The following is a 20421-nucleotide window of genomic DNA, read 5'->3' as shown; positions in this document are numbered from 1 at the left end:
GTGTCTGCTGTGCATTGTCGGTCTGTCAACAATTGTGTTTAAAAGAAATCTCCAAAACCACTGAATGGATTTTCATGAAACTTGACCCAGATGTTTCTTGTGGTGGTCCACTACCAAAGATGTTCAAACAGTTTTGCTTGGTTGCACATAAGGGCCTCCAGAGCTAAAAATAAAAAAACCTTCAAATGACATCTCCTAAATCGATGGTCTGTTTTAAATATAATATATAATTTTATAATTTTACACAAATGGTCCTTGTGTCACGCTCTACCAAGGTTGTTAGATTATTCTGATTCATCAAAAAACCTGGCTGCCAGTGGTGTGGTCACTTTTCCCTGTATGTATATACGGTTAGTAGAAATTTAAGAAATCATCTGTTGTGAAATTGCTGGCCTAATTTTAATTTTTTTTACACAAATGGTCCTTTCCTTATATAGTGGAAACTTTAAAGGGAAAGGCAAAGTTGTTCTTGCTTTAATTTCATCAGCCGGGATTTCTTAAATCATTTAAAGTGAATTTCAAAGAATTTTCAAAATCTGAGTAAAAATGAGAAAGTTCAGAGCATTATAATATTTGGTCAAATTGGCGGTCATTTTGTTTCCATGGCAACAAAAAATACAATGGCAAATTTATTAATTTTTTAGATGCATATTTGAACCGTATTTACTTATTTAAGTAAAATAATTCCTTTATTTTTTCCATTCCAGCTATAATGAAAGAAATTATCATGTTTTACACCTTACACTCAAGAAACATATGAAAATTAATCTACTCAAAAGGTTATTTGCTAAAGAAAGAATTCAACAGTGTGTAAATGATGTCATAAACAAAATAAAATGGCTGGCTCCACGATCAGCCATATATTTTCTTAATTTTCAAACTGTCGTATCTTTTTCTATAATAGTCCGATTTGAAAAATTCTTTCAGCATTACGAAAAGCTTGAGGATAGATTTCATATAGATAAACCTTATTGTCAGGCTTCACTTACCCTTTAAAAATATTCTTGTGTGAAATTGTTTGCCTGTTTTTAAAATAATTATACACAAATGGTCCTTGTGTGCCCTCTACTAAGATTGTTCAAATTATTCTGATTTGTCAAAAAACATGGCTGCCAGGGGACATGGTCACTTTTCTCTATATATAGTAGAAACTTAGAATAATAGTCATCTTGTATAAAACTGTTAGCCTGATTTTAAAAATAATTTCACACAAATTGTCCTTGTGACATTCTACTAATATTTTTCAAATTTCGCCAAAAAACCTGGCCACCAGATGGCTTCTTTAAACAACATCTCCCCCAAAACTGCTTAATGGATTTAGATGAAACTTTACAGAGTTGATCTCTGGGTAGCCCTCTTTCAGATTTGTTCAAAATGGTCCAGTTCATTGCACATATGGGTCTTTTTGGTTAAAAATAGGTTTTCAGCTCTCATGGCCTGAGAGGGCATAAAAGAATACAGACATAAAATATGAAATGTTACAAAACATGTCAAAAACATTGTACAAGTGATATTCTGACATGACCCACACATTTAATTCCCAAAGAGAAAAAGAATCCTAGTTGTTTGCAAATAAAGATATAGGTCCTTGTTTCGGAGAAAAATGTTCGAACGTCATCAGATCATAGAAAGAAAACATTCTTTTACATGGAAATTTAACAGCATATAAAACATTTGTATTATTCTACAAACCCATTGTTAATTTACTCATATATGTATTGAATTCCGGAAAGAGACTGCATGAAGGGGCATTTAAAAACTCACTATTTTTAGAAAGCAGTTACATGTCTTCGTTTTGATGCATTTGCAACAATGTACAAGTGTTTAAATTTCTACATAACTAAGTTAAACATCGTTTTTGACAATTGTTTACATTTATTTCTTTACAAATGGCATTCTTATTTAAAGATGGCAACTCCTTTAGAATATTTTAAGTGTCCAACTCTGTGGGACAGTCTAAACATTAAAATATTGACAGATAGGTTGTTTGTCAAGATGCTGTTCATTTACTAAAAGATCTGTTGTTTTGTGATATACTGCTAAACCTTAATACATGGTTAAAAAGTTAGTTTGTTGTTCATCTTTTCCATCGATAAGAGATTTTGTAATGAGTGAAAATGACGATATTATAAAAATCATCTTTGAGAATAACAGATTGCCAGTTCCTACATTTTTCTTAGGTAAACAATTAAGGAGAGTCAAGTCAGAATACAAATAATATATTCAACCTATGCCCCGATGGATGGCCAGCCGCCCAGGCGTGTGACATAATATCAATCGCCTTTATGAGCTCATGATCAAACACTCGCTAAAGAATGCCCAACCATGCGCGAACCCCCGCCAACACACGGTAGGATACATATAACAGTCTTTATCTGAAGGCAAAAGTATATAATTCTGTCGACTAAATTGGCTGAATTATGGCCCTTTTAGGACTTGGAAATTAGTTTGATTTTTGTACAAGTCCATGTTTTGTCAAAACTTATTTTGACATGTGGCTTCGAAACTTTGAACACTTGTTTATCATCATGATTTCCATCTGTAGGCAAGAGTACACAGCTTTGTCAACTATTTTGGCTGTTCAGTTTCAGTACAACTCTGTTTTGTCAAAACTATTTGATGTGTGGCTTTGAAACTGTGAACACTTGTTCATTGTCATGATCTCCATCTGTAGGCAAGAGTACATAACTGTCAATTATTTTGGCTGAACTATGGCCCTTTTTTGACTTGGAAATCAGTTAAACTTTTCATACCAGTCCATGTTTTGCCTAACCTGTTTGTCATATGGCTTTGAAACTTTGACCACTCTTGTTTACCTTCATAGTCTACATATGCAGGCAAGACTACAGAACTAGGACAAGGACTTTGGTTAAGTTATGGCCTTCTTTGAACATAGAGTATAGTAAAGTTCCTCATGCCGTTCTATATCTTGTCTGAACTGTTTGATAAATGGCTTTGAAACTTTGACCACTTGCTTATCATCATGGTCACACATTGTCATTTAGTGCAATTAAGACTTATCCAAATTCACAAATACAGGTACACTGTTGTCTTATCTATTTTACTTCTTTTGTCTGAAAATCTCTGGTTATATTTTGACCCCATACTTCCATCAGTTCTTCGAATACTTTAGCGCGCTGTCAACAGACAGCTCTTATTCTGCAAGTAATGACAACATCACCACATGAATAACCTCTCTACAACAGTTCCTTCTCTTCACAACATATTATTCAATTGTTAATTGGAACATGGTATATCGTATTGCTGACATACTTCAAAATTATGATCACCTGAGCCCTCCTTGCTCTGGGGAAGCTGTTATAACAAGTCCAAAAACCATTTAGTAGAAGCCTGGACAGACAGGCAGTGAAATCTAGGCATAAACCCTACTCTTATTTTCTACAGAATGTGTGTGTGTTCGGGTTTAACGTCTTTTTCAACAATTTTTCAGTCGTATAAACATCGGTGTCTACTTGTAGCAGTGAGCACAATGCCCAACTTTATACTGCTGCCTCACTGGAATATCACGCCGTAGACACGTGGGATGATACCCTACCCAGTCACATTATACTGACCCCAGGCTGACCAGTCCTAGCACTATCCTCTTAATGCTGAGCGCCAAGCAAGGAAGCTACTAGTACCATTTTTACGTCTTTGGTATGACGCGGCCGGGGATCGAACCCACGACCTCCCGCACTCGAAGCGGACGCTCTTCTACAGAATGAACCTTGAAAAATATCGTCGTTGTTTGGACAGTTTAATTTGTAAAAAAAATAAATTTACCATTTTTAGCAACATACAAAATGTTTTTAGGCTGAAACTTAGACATACACTTGAGCTCCATAAGTTTTATACTAGTATTTGCTTTGACTGTAATGAAACTTTGTTTAAAAGTACACCAGATAACAACAGATATTTCAGTGAAATGTTATCATTATATGTTTGCTATAAGCAAAGTTCCATTGATTTGAATATTATGTGCTCTTTAGTCCAAGTCTGAAACTCAAATTTTAAACTTTGAAGAATATGGACCCTCATTTAATTACTTGAAATGATGCTAACAAAACAATAAGAAAACACAGGGCTACGCAAAGGAAATTTGATAAAAAATGATTCTTTCAAATGGATTTGTATGCAAATGGTTATATTTTCTTAATCTAAGTATTATACAATGTAAACTTTACACAGTATTTTCAAATAGAGTAAACATGTATAGATATATTATAAAAGTCTCATACATGCAGAAGAGGAATATGGTGTTATTTTTAATCATGCATATTGATATAAAGCCATTATACCCCGACAAAGGAAGTATTGGAGTGAGCTTGTTGGTTTGTCATTTTGTCCATTGGTTTTCATGGTTTCCGGACAATAAATCATGAAGGGCTTGACAGATTTAAATAATTTTTGGTAAACAGGTGTAACATCACAAAATACAGGTAAAGTTTGACTTCGGCTACAAACCACCATTATTTCGACGTAGTTATGGCCCCTTTCTAACTTAAAATTTGCCAAACTCATGGTTTCCGGACAATAACTCACGAAAGGCTTGACAGATTTGAATAATTTTTGGTACACAGGTGTAGCATCATAAAATATAGGTCAAGTTTAATTTTAGCTACAAACCACCAATTTTTAGCTTGACTATACAAAGTATGGAGAGCTGTCCTACTTGACCCGGCATCAGCATTGGCGTTCTTCCGCATCCGCACCTTGGTTAAAGTTGTTTTAATATATTTTCTCTTTAGCTCTTTAATTACTTGATGGATTTGTTTCGAACTTAAAATAGTTATTCCTCATCATCACTCACATCATTATTCATATGGCAAAAGGGCCATAACTCACACCAATATTTTATGAATTATCCCCCTTTTAACTTGGAATTTCAGGTAAAAGTTTTGATGCACTTTCACTCTATCTCAATTATAAATGGATATGATTCAAACTTAAAATAGTGTAGTGCCCCCGCCCCGGTCACTGTACTTTACTTGGGTTAGGGTAAAAAGAATGTTAAATGTAAACAGACCAAGGGCAAGGGGACTACAGTCAGGGGACTGAGTCCACCAATTTAAATACTACAAGGTTATTCATTGTTCAGGGATAAGCAATATGTTGACTAAACTAGGGTCTGGTCGCGACCCTATAGGCTGGTAGCGCCCAAGACAAGGCTGGTAGCGCCCAAGTTAAAAGGCTGGTAGCGCCCGAGTTCAAATTTATTTCAAAGTTTAAAATAAACTAATGACAACGTTCCTTTCGGCTTCAAACAACTTTTATTTATGGGAAGCCTTAACAATAACTATTAATTATAACTGAATAAAATAATCAGTAATGAAAATATCAGGCAAAAGTCGTGTAGCAGGCGGACCGAGAACCAACTCTAAAATTACAGAGTTTTCTAAGAAAAACAGCCAAATACTGCTAATAAATATATCTGTATAATTTAATGATAATAAGTACCGTGCAGTTTCAAAGTTTGAATAATTCGTATAGGTTTTAGAAGTGTAAATAAAAAAAAAATGTCTAAGAACAAACTGACAAACAGCCTTTCTATACGAGAGACGGAGGCAAAGTGATGATTCTAGCGTTCTAATAATTAACCTTTGTGGTATGCATGGTATGCAAATGAGGATGAATACCAGAATCTAAATTAGTCTGAATAAGGTCAAAGTCGGAAATACCCGGACAGGTCCGTAACCGAGTTGATGCTACGAACTTACTTCGGCCGACCATGACGTCATTCGGGATACGAACATTTCCTTATATGCAAATAAGGCGGAGCTTAACCTCTAAACTAGTGTAAACAAACAAAGTCGGACAGAAATAAATAATAAAACAATATAGAACGCTACGAATCAACACTACATGCCAAGTATTAAATATCAAATACTTGACAATAAAAGTTAACTATTTCTGCAGAATATGAAGCGATTTCAGTCCGCTTGTACGAGATTTTAGTCACCCGGTGCATACGTACAAAAATCCAAGATGGTTGACAACTGTCAAAATTTCAACTGACATAAGCTTTTATGAAGTTTTACAAAGTCAACAATGGACATTACATGAAAACCTCGATTTAATTTAATACAGCAGGTGATTGTTGATTGAACTGTTGAATAACTCAGGCTGACATTGCGTACTTTTATAGAAAATCCCTGTGAAAGCTAGAATTACAGTTTCACTAACTGACACAAGCATGACATAAGTAGAGTTCTAACATTTTGAAATGTAATTTAGTAAACAACAATTTAACAATGCGACTGGTTATCAGTCAATGTCTGGAAATGTTACAGAACAATGAACTGTGTTTAAAAAGTAGCTGAAATATAGCCTAATAATTTAACATCAAAAATAAAAACTACCGATAGGCCGTAAAAACAATGCAAAACAATTGCATCAAAACAAGGTCGTGAGGCATCATGCCTCACAATAGTATCATCAACCACATCATATGACACAAGGTCCATTACTCTGGTACCAATTTTTCATGAATTATGTCCCCTTTTACTTAGAATTTTTAGTTAATTTTGATGTATTTTCACTATATCTCTGTTATTACAGAGGGGATTTGATTCAAACTTAAAATAGTTGTTCCATCGTATGTCACAAGGGCCATAACTCTAGCACCAAAAATTTCATGAATATCCCCTCTTTAGACTTAAAACTCAGACCAATGTTTTGGTGCAGTTTCACTGTATCTCAGTTATTACTAAACTGATTTAAAATAGTTGTTCCACATCATCAACCACATCATATGACAAAAAGTCCATAACTTTGGCACCAATTTTTCATGAATTATGCCCCTGGCTTTTTGCTTAGAATTTTAGGCTACCTTTAACGCATTTGCACTATATCTCTATTATTACAGAAAGGATTTGATTCAAAATTAAAATAGCTATTAAACATCATCACTCACATCATATGACACAAGGACAATAACTCCTGCACCAGTATTTCATGAATTATTCCCCCTTTTTACTTAGAATTTCATGTTAAAGTTTTGGTGCACTTTCACTTTATCACAGTTGTTACTAAAAGGATTTGATTTAAACTTATTGTTCTACATCATCACCCGCATCATATGATCCAAGGGCCACCAATCTTGCACCAATATTTTATCAATTATGCCCCCGTTTGGCTAACAATTTTAAGTTTAATTTTGATGTTTTTTGCACCATGTCCATTTTATACTTATTTAATGTTTTGATACACTTTATCTTTATTTCTCTTATTACTTAATACATTTGACACATATTCAAGCTATTGTCCAATATCTTCATCCGTATTGGAGTCATTAAACACTCCAATGACAGCTCCAGCTTCCTCAGATGTGCCCAGTTTCACTATCCTGCATTGAAATAGTCGAGCGCACTGTCTCCTGTGACAGCTTTTGTTTCACATAGTTATGGCCTCTCTCCAACTTAGAATTCGCCATACTTCTGTGACAAGGCCGTATTGTCTGGGTATTATTCGTCACTCCTGTGACAGTTCTAGTTTTGACTGAAAATTCCATTCTGGTGCATATTAAACTTAAAACATTGATACTAGAGAGATGCCTCATTTATTGCACATTAAATGTTGCATATTTCTGTGTTGAAATATGGACCAAAGGCTGCATCCATGTTAAAATCAATGCATACGGAAATGATAATTCATATTTAATACTTCTGTATATTTTTGAACCGGAAATCCGTGTTTAAGGCATGGTTAAATCCCTCTAATATTCAACAACAACGCCAGGAATAAGGAACGGTTTACTAAAACATTCAGATACTTTTGTATACATCTATTAGTAATATTTCAAATAAACGGAAGTAAAAGGCTGCGTAAATACGTCTCTGAAAAAAATGAAGGGACTTTAATGGAGACCTTATTTGTACAGCGATGTAGCAGAAGCTGTAAATTGTACAATACATATATAAATATGTAAATATATAGTTTGTTCGCTCGAACTCGTATAATTTGAATACCACTCTTTGTTTGAAATAATCGACAGGTCCCGACACAGTCTCTTTATATTGTATATAACTGGATGGCCGCACTACTAATAACTCGGAACAAATTTCCTGTCCTTTTGAGTTCGAGTTAACAAAGGTTTGACTGTATGTCTGTCTTAGAACAGAACAAAAGCAAACCATGCCTTTTTCATCAAAAATTATGTTTATTATGGACTGAATTGTAACGTAATAAAGAAAACAATTTACGTCAGAAATGTTTGAAATGCATGCTGCTACTCTTAAACTCGTACGGTTTGACGATTTCATCGAACAAAGTAACATCAAACTGCCTTTCATTCATTTTTAGGATGAGCTGTATTTCACGGTAATATTATGCGTAAAAAAATTGTTTGTTTCCGGTATCCCGACCTACCCTAAATTTTTGGCCCGACCCTAAATGTTTTTATGGCTTTGGAGAATATTTTTTTCAACTTTTTTAACAAAAAGATGCAAAACTGCACTTTTTATGCTTTAAACATGGCCATTGTTGTTAGAAATCAACTTACTGATGCTCTAAAGGCATAACCCCCTTATTTGTAATCATTTTTTGACCAAAAAAAAATTTCCGAAAAGTCTCCCTTAATAAAAAAAAAATTGCAAAAAAAGTTTCCGACCTATCTACCCAAATTTTTTTGAGCATGTTTGCCTACCGGAAACAAAGATTTTTTTTTTAAGCCTTACTCGACAAATAATTTACCGATGTGCAGTTTAACGTTGTATTCCATCTTGTTCTAGGGATTTAAACGGGACCGTAGCAAAAACATTTGACCAAGCTACTGTTGAGAAAAATGCTGTTCAACCTAAAACAAGAAGAAAACATGAAAATATGCATTTTGAAACATTCTTTTGCATAACAGAACAGTTAAGATTTGTTAGAGCAGAAGAAAATGAAGTAATTGATGCAAAAGTTTAACCAGAAAAACTGGCAGAGGAAAGAGCCTCAGTTCATAGTCGCTGCAGCCATGAAAATATATCTGTTCTGCTGAAACTCTCACTCCCACTTTGTCAACTTAACTACAAGATGTTTTTGTAGAAAAGCACATGCCTCCCCCAATGCATAGAAGTAATAGGCAAGAAGTCAATAGGGGACAGGAGCGAAAGTCACTGATGGTTAGCTGCAATAGGGATCATCTACTTGGCATGTCAAATCATATTCCATGAAAGTTTCAACATTCTGGGCCTAGTGGTTCTCAAGTTATGGATTGGAAACGGTTTTCCATGTTCTGGCCCCTGTGACCTTGACATTTGATCGAGTGACCCAAAAATCAATAGGGGTCATCTGCTCTGCATCATCCTATGAAGTTTCAACATTCTGGGTCAAGTGGTTCTCACGTTACTTATGGGGAAGAGTTTTCCATGTTCGGGCTCTTGTGACCTTGACCTTTGCTCAAGTGACCCCAAAGCAGGATAATAGTCAGTTTTATCATCCTATGAAGTTCGAAGGTTCTGTGGTTCTCAAGTTATTGATCGGAGACCGTTTTCCATGTTCTGGTCCCTGTAACCTTGACCTTTGATCAAGTGACCCAAAAACCAATAGGGGTCATCTACTCTACATGTCCAATCATCCTATGAAGTTTCAACATTCGGGGTCAAAAGGTTCTTAAGTTATTGATCTGAAATGGTTTCCCATGTTCAGGCCCCTGTGACCTTTGATCTAGTAACCCAAATAATAATAGGGGTCATCTATTGTATGCCCCATCACCCTATGAAGTTTGAAGGAAGTTTCTAGGTCAAATGGTTCTCTAGTGGTTTTCCATGTTCAGGCCCCTGTGACACTGACCTTTAACGAAGTGACCCCTAAAACAATAGGGGTCGTCTACTCCCTTAGGCCTTGCCAGCCTATGAAATTTGAAAGTTCTAGGTCTAGTGCTCCAGTTATTGATCGGAAATGAAGTGTGACGGACGGACGGACAGGCCAAAAACAATATTTCCGCTTCCAGTATGGCAGCAAACAAAGAAAAAAATGATATAACTGCCGGACGGAGGTCTCTGTGGTCTGAACAGATATTGACATTAATGGCTTAAAAGTAATTTGTGAACCAGTAAGACTTAAAATTTTGAAGTTTGCACCTTAGTGAAATTCGTGAAAACTATGACATCGGGATTTCTTTGCAGAAAAACTGTAAATAGTTCTGTTATGTTTCTTGATTTCTTTTACATTTTATTATGATAGCATGTATTCTGTTAGTATTTTTATACTTTTATATCTTTACTGAAGTAGTTCTATAGTTTCCAAGAAATGTGCTATTATTTATACAGTGCAGTCTGTAATATGGACGTATTACGTCTTTTTAAAGTTTCTGATCCATAATGTAATGTGACATTTTGACACTTCACCACGCCTATCTAGTAACCGGCAATGCAACATGTAAAACGTTGTCCCATAATCCCATAATGGCATGCACGACTCTAGTGATTAACTTCATGTTTTTGGGTAGTCTTGTTCTTCATGCGTGCGAGCCCAGGCATGAATAAAGAGAAAGACGATTTTCTGGAGAGTCAGCACGATTCTACTTTAAATTATAGTGGTGAAGGGGTGAACAATGGTAGTATTATCGCCGTGCTAGGGCGTATATTTTTTTTTTGATGCTAGGTTAGCTAGACTTGAAGGAAAGTCACAGGAAAGTTCTACCTCGCGTGGTGAAAGTAATTCCCATGGTGGCCAGATTGGTATAGTCCCACCACCATTGCCGATCATGATAAGCTATACTAGGCCACTGATTATCTCTTCCGTCCTGACTGCCCAGTAGACACCGCAGAAGGGCCAAAATACATAAAGATTCAGGAAATGTATCAGGGACTCCATCAGTAAAATGGTTCTACCGGCAAATTTGAAGGTGCATGGTAGCCGTACAGATGTGAAAATGGAAGATCAGAAATCTTCGAATATTATTTCTAATTGTGCTTGGTATACAGAAACAATTCTTAAAGTTTTGAGTCAGTCTAAATCTGAGGAACCGTTAGATATTAACCCGATTCTTACCACATTGACTGCTAATGTTAAATACCTGCAGACAGAACATGCATGTTTATTAAAACGTGGGAATTTTGGTGATAGTACAGCCCAGATATTTCGATCTTTGCAAACCCATACTTCGGGTCTGGATCAGTCTAGTCTGAACAATTTGAGATAGCCGCGGAACTGTGTAGTATTTCCAACCGGTACGACAATAAAGACTCGCGTGGAAGGACGCGGCAGAGGTCGAGGGCGTGCTCAAGGACGCAGAAATGATAACATATTTTCAGGTTTACAAGGATCGTGTTTCAGAACACCAGGCCTAAAGCCATTTTCAGAGCATACTGACCGTGATGATAAGTATTTATGAAACAAAGTTTATTTAGGAAAATTTGCAAAAATGGAATAATATTGCTGCTCCATAAATTTTTTTAGACTGGATTTCTAACGGTGTAAAGTTTCCCTTTTCTGAGGAAATAAAACCTTTTGAATGTTCTAATAAATGTTTTACTATTAAAGAAGAAGAGTTTCTGTCATCTGAAATTAAAAATTTGTTACTTTTGGGACATATCGACGTTTGTGATGAAAAGCCACTCTATATTTCTCCAATTACTGGTAAACTTCGTTTGGTTACTAACCTGCGTATTATCAATAAAAATGTAAAGCATTGTTGATAATTCAAAGAGTATTAAGATCGTATTTATAAATAGACTGATCTCTTATATGAACTGACCACGGCGCTGTTCAGGATTTATTTCAGATTTGTATAAAATATTTGGAAAATACGGACTATCGCGCTATTTCCATATGTTCGTAAATAAGGCTGAATTTCCAGAGTTATCGTAATGGAAAGCGCTAGTTAAGCACAGCATACTCGAATTTGTTAAGTATATGATTAACAATGATCATAGCCCCCAACTGTTTACAATGATTCCAAATGAATATAAACCATGTAATTTGTGTGTGTTCAGCAGAATCTACAGAGATCACTTGAAATCAGCTGTCATCAAGAAAATATGTAATTTTTTGTCCGAAATGCAAACACCATATCCATCTAGTACTGTTCTGTGATTCAAATGATACAACTAGAATGGTACTATGGAAGAGGTTGCACGCAATTGTGGGTGACAGAGACTACAATAGGTTACAATTAAACGTAACTGAACAGTTTATACAGATGTGTTCAGGGCACACATATTTCAATTTCTGTGATAAAACACGTGTTAAATTATTTAAAACAACTCTGAGATTTGTTCACTATATGGCAATTATTCTCAAAACTGTATTAATTTAATACTGTAACAGTTGTATACACTGTAGAAACACTCGAATTGTCATATAGTTTGTCTAGATTATTTCGTTGTTTCGGTTTAGACAACCAGCATTCTCACAATAGTTTTTTATGTATTTAAAAAATTAGACTGTGTCAAAAGAAATCATCATACATGTATATACTTATTTCTTGGCCTTAAATTTCGTCCCTTTCAACTATCATGCATGATTTAAACAGAAATCAAAATATTCATATTGAATTTTACTCATATTGTACAACAAGGTCATTAAAGCTAGCTAAGCTAGGTATTTATTTATTCCAGTATGTACTTTGTACAATACTGCTTTAATTAAAATGCATTGTATTGATGACCGAGTAGATGAATGTTCCATAATATAACCATGGAAGATGTATATATTGTAAATTTAATTTATGTAATATATTATTATGTAACTGTACAATCATGCATTTCATTAACCTTGTAATATTTGATTTGTATATATGAATGTATCTCTTCAATCAGTTGGAGGAAATAAAGAATAACTACCTACCCTCCTACCCACCTAGCGACTGAGCTATCTATTATAACTATATAAGTTTCGGCAAGAAAATACATGTTCATTTCATCTGGCGGTTGTGACTCGTTGTATCTGTGATATATCCGATAAATAAAATAATTGAATAATTATGAGCGGACGCAGTGGTCCAGTGGTAACACTGTTTGACTACGAAACCAGGGGTCGTGAGTTCAGAGTTCGACCCCCACCCTCCTCCAACTAAAAATTACTAACACTAGGATGAGAGTCTCGTGTATGGGTGCTCTGCACCTCGGGCCGTTTTATCAACGTTCTACGACATGTTAGAGAACCATGAAAACTTCCGGAATTAGAACGTCTTCTATATCTGGCACTACCTCCCACTAACATTACTTCGGTGTACTGGAGGAGTCGCCCATATGGGTAACTGGTGGCGGCTATATGAATATGTTTTGAATGATAAAAAAGAACCAATATGTATCGATTACATATCTATTTAAGAAAATACCGATATCACTGAAATTAAACTCACAATTTAAGAATGAAAAGATATCATAAATTAAAAATGAGGAAATGATATCACAATAAAAATCATAATATTGGATATCTCTAAATATGATTGTTTTTTTTTTTCATACCCTTTATCCGATTTTTTGATATCATACCTCTTTTCAACTGGGTAAAAAACGTAAGAATGTAAAAGTAATTAAGGCTTATTTAACCGTTGTATGTCGACAAGCAACAAAATCTGAGCTTTTTTTGATATCCTATTTTAATTAAAGATATCACCAGCGGGAGACAATTATCCTAATTATACTAAATTTAATTTAAGACATCTAAAGTTCATAAAATTCACTGATATCATAAAATTAAATTAGTTTCAAATACTTTTAACCGGACGGAATTAACAGACGAAAAATATTCACAAATTTCTTGCTGTTGTATATTTCACCATATTAACCCGCGCTCTACTCAACAGTTTTGAGCGATCTACAGTTTTTTACACTGGAAAGTAAATTTTACTGTTTTTTCTTTTTTTAATTCTTGTATATCAACGCTGTGCGTCTATATCTGGCATCTGTATCTAAAAGATAATGTATTCCATACAATAATAATAATAATAATAATAATAATAATAATAATAACTTTATTTTCTGAAGGTTACATACTAAGTGTACAAATACAGATATTATACAACTTATTTCCAGTATGGCCTTCAACTGATATACATTCACACATACACACAATCATACACACAATCAAACGTTTATACAAAAATACACATATCAGAATTACTTAAATTTTCTCGACAAACACATCACAAATTAAAGAAGTCTTAAATAAACGTAATGTAACAATAACTATGTTTTAAAAGAATTACCATGCGTCACAAAGATTATAAATGACAATTAAGATGTACAAAAAAGGAAGTCTGTCCCATAAAATAATAAATAGTTCCAGATTTGAATAATAAGATAATATGAATATTATTATTATTGGAAACGAATTCAACAAAATTCTTGTAATTACAAGTAATTAATTGCTAAAAACTATTGTAACAAGAGAAAATTCTTTAAACCATGCTTGAAAGTAGTTATATTGTTATTATGAAGTTTAATGTAAGAAGGAAGTGAATTCCATATGTGTGCAGCTTTGTAGCTAAAGTTTGTTTCAGGTAGTTCGTTTTAGGTTTAACAATAGAAAGATCCATGTTTTCGGTTGAGCGCAGACTGTAATGATCATTATGAACAAAATGTAGTAAATCTGAAATGTATATAGGACAATCTCCTGTTTTACTTTTGTACACTAATAATGAAATATGGTATTTGCACCTGTTCTCAAAAGATAGAAGTTTTGAATTTCTTAATACTTCATCAAAGTTGCTACAGTTTGATTTTGTAATTATTTTTATAGCGCGTCTCTGCAAAGTTGTAATTTTATCAGTGTCCGATTTGTGACAAAGTCCCCAGACATTGCAACAATATTCCATGGTTGACATAGTATATACATTGTAATACAATAGTTTCATTTCATCTGTTAAGAAAAATGCAATTCTTCTAAGTAGAGCAATTTTTGAGTTTAGTTTATTGGCCACGGTACTAACGTGGGATTGCCAAGACAGAGTTGCATCGATATATACACTTAGAACTTTCTGACACTTCACGTTTTCAATGACCGAACCGTCTAAAATTAACTCAAGTTTTTTAGTATGTTTTATTTTGACTCTAGTGCTCAATACCATATATTTTGCTTTTGAAGGATGAAGTGACATGCTATTTATTTTACACCAATTATGGACACTAATTAGGCTATACTGAACTCAGACTGAATTTTTGTAATACTGCTGGCGGACTTATGTAAGGTGGAGTCATCGGCATATAGATCAATGTTGGTAGTACTTGAAATTAACGCCATGTCATTGATATATATCAGAAAGTAAAGGGGTCCTAGTATGGATCCTTGCGGGACACCGGATTGTACAGTCATTCTTTTGGAATGCAGCTTCTTTACTTCTAGAGTCTGTGTTCGATTAGCTAAATAAGATTTAAATATATCCAATGTTCTGTCGGTAAAATGGTAAAGTTTCAGTTTATAAATCAGTATTTCATGATCCACCATATCAAAAGCTTTCCTAAAGTCAAGAAAGATAGCCCCTACATACTTCCCATTGTCAATGTCTTTTAGCCATGTTTCTATTAGGTATGTTAAAGCAGTCTGACAGGAGTGGTTAGGTCTGAATCCTGATTGAATTTTAGCTCGACTATTCATAGAATAGTGAGCTATTGCACTCGCCCATGCGTCGGCGTCGGCGTCGGCGTCGGCGTCCGCGTCCCGATTTTGGTTAAGGTTTTGTATGTAAGCTGGTATCTCAGTAACCACTTGTGGGAATGGATTGAAACTTCACACACTTATTCACTGTGACAAACTGACTTACACTGCACAGGTTTCATAACTCTATTTTGCTTTTTTACAAAATTATGCCCCTTTTTCGACTTACAAATTTTTGGTTAAGGTTTTGTATGTAAGCTGGTAACTCAGTAACCACTTGTGGGAATGGATTGAAACTTCACACACTTATTCACTGTGATGAACTGATCTACATTGCACAGGTTCCATAACTCTATTTTGCTTTTTTACAAAATCATGCCCCTTTTTCGACTTAGAAATTTTTGGTTAAGGTTTTGTATGTAAGCTGGTATCTCAGTACTTACTAATGGGAATGGATTGAAACTTCACATACTTGTTCACTATCATGATCTGACATGCACTAAGCAAGTCCCATAACTCTACTCTCCTTTTTTCAAAATTATGCCCCTTTTTCGACTTAGCAGTTTTTGGTTAAATTTTTGTATGTAATCTGATATCTCAGTATCCACTAATTGGAATGGATTGAAACTTCACACACTTGTTCACTGTCATGATCTAACATGCACTGTGAAGGTCCCATAACTCTACTTGGCATTTTTACAAAATTATGCCCCTTTGACTTAGCAGTTTTTTGTTAAGTTTTTGTATGTAAGCTGGTATCTCAGTATCCACAAATTGGAAAGGATTGAAACTTCACACACTTGTTCACTGTCATGATATGACATGCAGTACAGAGGTTCAATACCTCTACTTTGCATTTTACAAAATTATGCCCCTTTTTCAACTTTTGTATTCATTCAATTGACAAGGCTGTTGAATAGTCGAGCGTTGCCGTCCTCCGACAGCTCTTGTTGTGTATTATATATGTTCGTTTAAAGAAGTCCTGTAACTGTGTAGCAATGTGACGTTCAAATATTTTAGATATTGTATTAAGTACGGAAATAGTTCTATAGTTTACCTGACTTAAATTTAGGAATAACCCTTGCTTCTTTTAATTTATCAGGAAAAGTAGCATTGTATATACTTTTATTTATAATAGATGCAATTGCAGAAGTAATATGATCTCCGCAATACCTCAACAATCTTGGTCCGATACCGCCAAGACCAGTAGATTTTGATAAGTCAAGTTTGTCAATGATATTTTTTACATCTAATGAGTTATGTATTCAATATTAAAACTGTACATGGCGTAATTTCGCATCTAAGTATTTTTGAAGTTTTGTGAATTTCTTATCAACTAAAGGTATTTTTGTAATTATATGGGATACATTTACAAAATGGTAGTTAGGGCATTTAATATTTCCAACTCATCAGTTACGACATTATCGTCAATTATGAGTTTATTAGGAATATTAAGTTGTTGGTTTTCTTTGTCATTATTGGTAATATTCTTTAGATTTTTCCGCAGATGTTTAGGGGATTTATTATCTTTTACAGCGTTGTTATAAAAAGATTTCTTACTTTTCCGTATCATAGATGATAACTTATTTCTAGTTTTCTTGAAATTTTCAAAGTCTTTATGCTTATAATAGTAGTCTCGGAGATAAATTGCTTGTCGAATATCTTCTGTAAACCAAGATGGTTGACAAACCTGTTTAATTCTTTTCTGTTTAACCTTTGTGTGTTTAGCTAGAACACTGTTGATGATATTATAAAACATATCTAGCGCCAGATTCGGGTTAGGTACAGTTTCGATACCATTTAGATGTGAATTTGCTAAGTCAGTTCTAAAAAGGTCTACATTAAAGTTTTTGAAACACCTGTAAACTATTGTTTCATGACTATTTATATTGTTTTTCATTATCTTCTTTTTTTGTAGATCTTGTAATAGAGACAGGTAAATGATCGCATATAGCGTAGTCATATACAGCGATATCAGATATGAGATCGCTTCTTGTGGTATAAATGTGATCTATAATAGAAGTACCCGTTTGATGTATTCTTGTAGGTGTTTCAATTCATTGTGAAAGACCATATTTTGCAAGGAATATCTCCCATCGTTTGTTTTTGAATTTATCATTTTTTGCAGTTGGGAAATAATTTATATTGAAATCACCCAGAACATGTATTTCATAATGTTGATACTCTAATTTACTAAACTGACTGTCATATAAATCTGTCCATGACAGCTTAGAATCAGGGGGGTCTATATACAAAGTTAATAAGGAAAGGTTTATTTCTGGTTAAACTGATTTGAATCCAAACTGATTCTAACGCATCTAATTCTAAATCATAGCGCCTTATATATGATATTTTATTTGATATATATACAATTAAACCGCCACCTCGTTTACAAACACGATCTTTTCTCTCAAAATTGTAGCCTGGGATTACTAATTCATTATCGTGTACATCTTGTGTTAAAAACGTTTCGCACAATTAAAAAAAATCAATATGTATAAAGACTGCATTAAATGAAATTTTAATTCATCACGCTTATTAAGAATATGTTGAATATTTAAAAATGCGTAAACCTTTACTTTTACTTTTTGGCTGAATATTAATTGCATTTCGTGAGGCATCCAATAAATACCTATCGATAAATGATGGGGAACGCGGTAGGTCGTCCAGGCTGACACAAGGTGTCACATACTGATCGTATAATACGATCGAATATATACATGTATTTATATTTACACACTGACACAATATGTTGCAAATTAAGCCATTGAGCTATAACTTAAAACAAAGAGCTTTAAAAATAAATATGTATTTTATAGTTCTTTGTTTAAAACAAGTGGACGATTTCTGTATAATGAACATTAAAACAACATTTTTAAGGATTGTTTAAAGATATATGAACGTATGGTTAAAGATGGCTGTACGCTGGAATGTATTTTGTGTAAGGATCAAAAACATGTTCTTGTATTTATTATCCTAACACTAATTTGCCTCTTTTTAAGTCTGCCGTTCATTGGTAAACTTAAATTCCACGAAGGTAAGTCCGTTTTCTTACAAAACACTTAACGGAATAATATACTTTTTATTATAATCAATAATTGAAACTTTTGATGAAAGAAGTCATACATTAACAGATATACAAGGCATTTTAAAACTTACTGCCCTTTCTCAACCAGTGTAAGTGTTTCTGCGTCAGGCAATACTTATTAAAGAATGCATTCGGTGTTTTATAACAAATAATACAAGATCTGTATAAATAATGGGATTTTAAGCCGAGTACATACTTAAAGTTTTGTACTAAATATGGAAGCAATTGGTAAGTAAGAAAAAGCACAGCACTGACAGGGAAAGCACAGCACTGATAGAGAAAGCACAGCACTGAAAGAGAAAGCACAGCACTGACAGAGAAAGCACAACACTGACATGGAAAGCACAGCACTGACAGAGAAAGTACCGTACTGACAAAGAAAGTACTCGGGATTGTTGTTATTTCTGATCCTTCAGGCTTACGGAATACATTCCATTCTTTTTTCTCTGCGTGTATTTATTTTATAGTCTATTTATTTATAAGTTCATTTATAGTCGCGACCGGTAACCCATATGGGCGACTCCTCCAGAAGACTGTTAGTAATGTTAGTAGGAGGATAGTGCATGATACAGAAGACGCCCCAATTCCAGAAGCTTCCCTGGTTCTTTAGCATGCCAGATGTAAATCACCCATATACAGAACTTTATCCCAATGTTAGTAATTTTAGTTGGAGGAGCGGGGTCTCGAACTCACGACCCCTGGTTTCGTAGTCAGACAGTGTTACCACTGGACCATTGCGTCTGCTCATTTTTCCTGTTTATAGTACAGTCCTTTTAAAGCAGGTGCTTGGATGGGAATGTGGAGTGTGTTGCACATTTCATTACCTCTCACGAAGTCTTCTATTATTTTGCATTGTTGCATTCTGTGCTTCCAAAGTTTAATTGTCTTTATTTCATATCCATGATCAGTTAAGGCATCGCCACAGTCACAACTCAATATCAGTTCATATTTTCAGGCCGAGTATTTTCTCTTGAAAATTGCACATTGCACTACTTTTATGTATGCTGAAAATAGCAATATGTACAAATGTATTTTCGTTTTTATACATGAAGTGGTCAGATTTGAAAACAGATTTTGTTAGAAGTTTAGTTCTATTCAGTAAGACAATTCTCCTATGCACTAATTGAAACTTTGAACTAACTTATGCCATTCATGAATTTTTAATAAAGTATTTTAAAAGGATTTATAAATCTAACCAAAAGTTTAGAAAAATACAGGTAAAATATCTGCTTTGTTTATTTCCAAGTTTTAGTATCACTTTTTATACAGCTACTTTTAGTTCAGGTCTTGCAAACTGAGCTGTTTTGTGCTATGGAACAGCTGCATTTAAAAGCTTTTACATATATGTCAATACAAAATGTCACATGTGTGAAAGGTCGTTGAAAGTCAGTTACCTTGTTTTTAAAATGAATACAGTTGTATCTACCTTTCAGAAATGACAATTTCCAATCTATGTACTTTTCTATGTTTAATGATTTTAAGGAACAACATTTGCAAATTGGTGTATTTTGATGAATGACTAAAACATGAAAACACTATTTTACAAAACCGAGCAAACCAATATATTATATAAATAATGGTATGTAAAATTTTATATGAAATTCATGCTCCCAAGAAATATTCCTTATGATTTATGTTTAAATTCAATGAAAACGATTAAAATATGGAAACCTGGCTGGGACCAATGACAGAGGCATAGCTGCAAAGTTGGCTCGGCGAGAAGTAATAGGGCCGGCGATAATGATTCACAAAATTGCTGTAGTCTTGCAGATTGCATTGGAGAAGTATGATTATATGTGACCTGT

The sequence above is a fragment of the Mercenaria mercenaria genome, chromosome 16 (assembly GCF_021730395.1).
Source record: "Mercenaria mercenaria strain notata chromosome 16, MADL_Memer_1, whole genome shotgun sequence".
Taxonomy (NCBI): domain Eukaryota; kingdom Metazoa; phylum Mollusca; class Bivalvia; order Venerida; family Veneridae; genus Mercenaria; species Mercenaria mercenaria.
The sequence above is the reverse complement of the archived record's forward strand: the minus strand, read 5'-3'. Positions refer to the sequence as shown.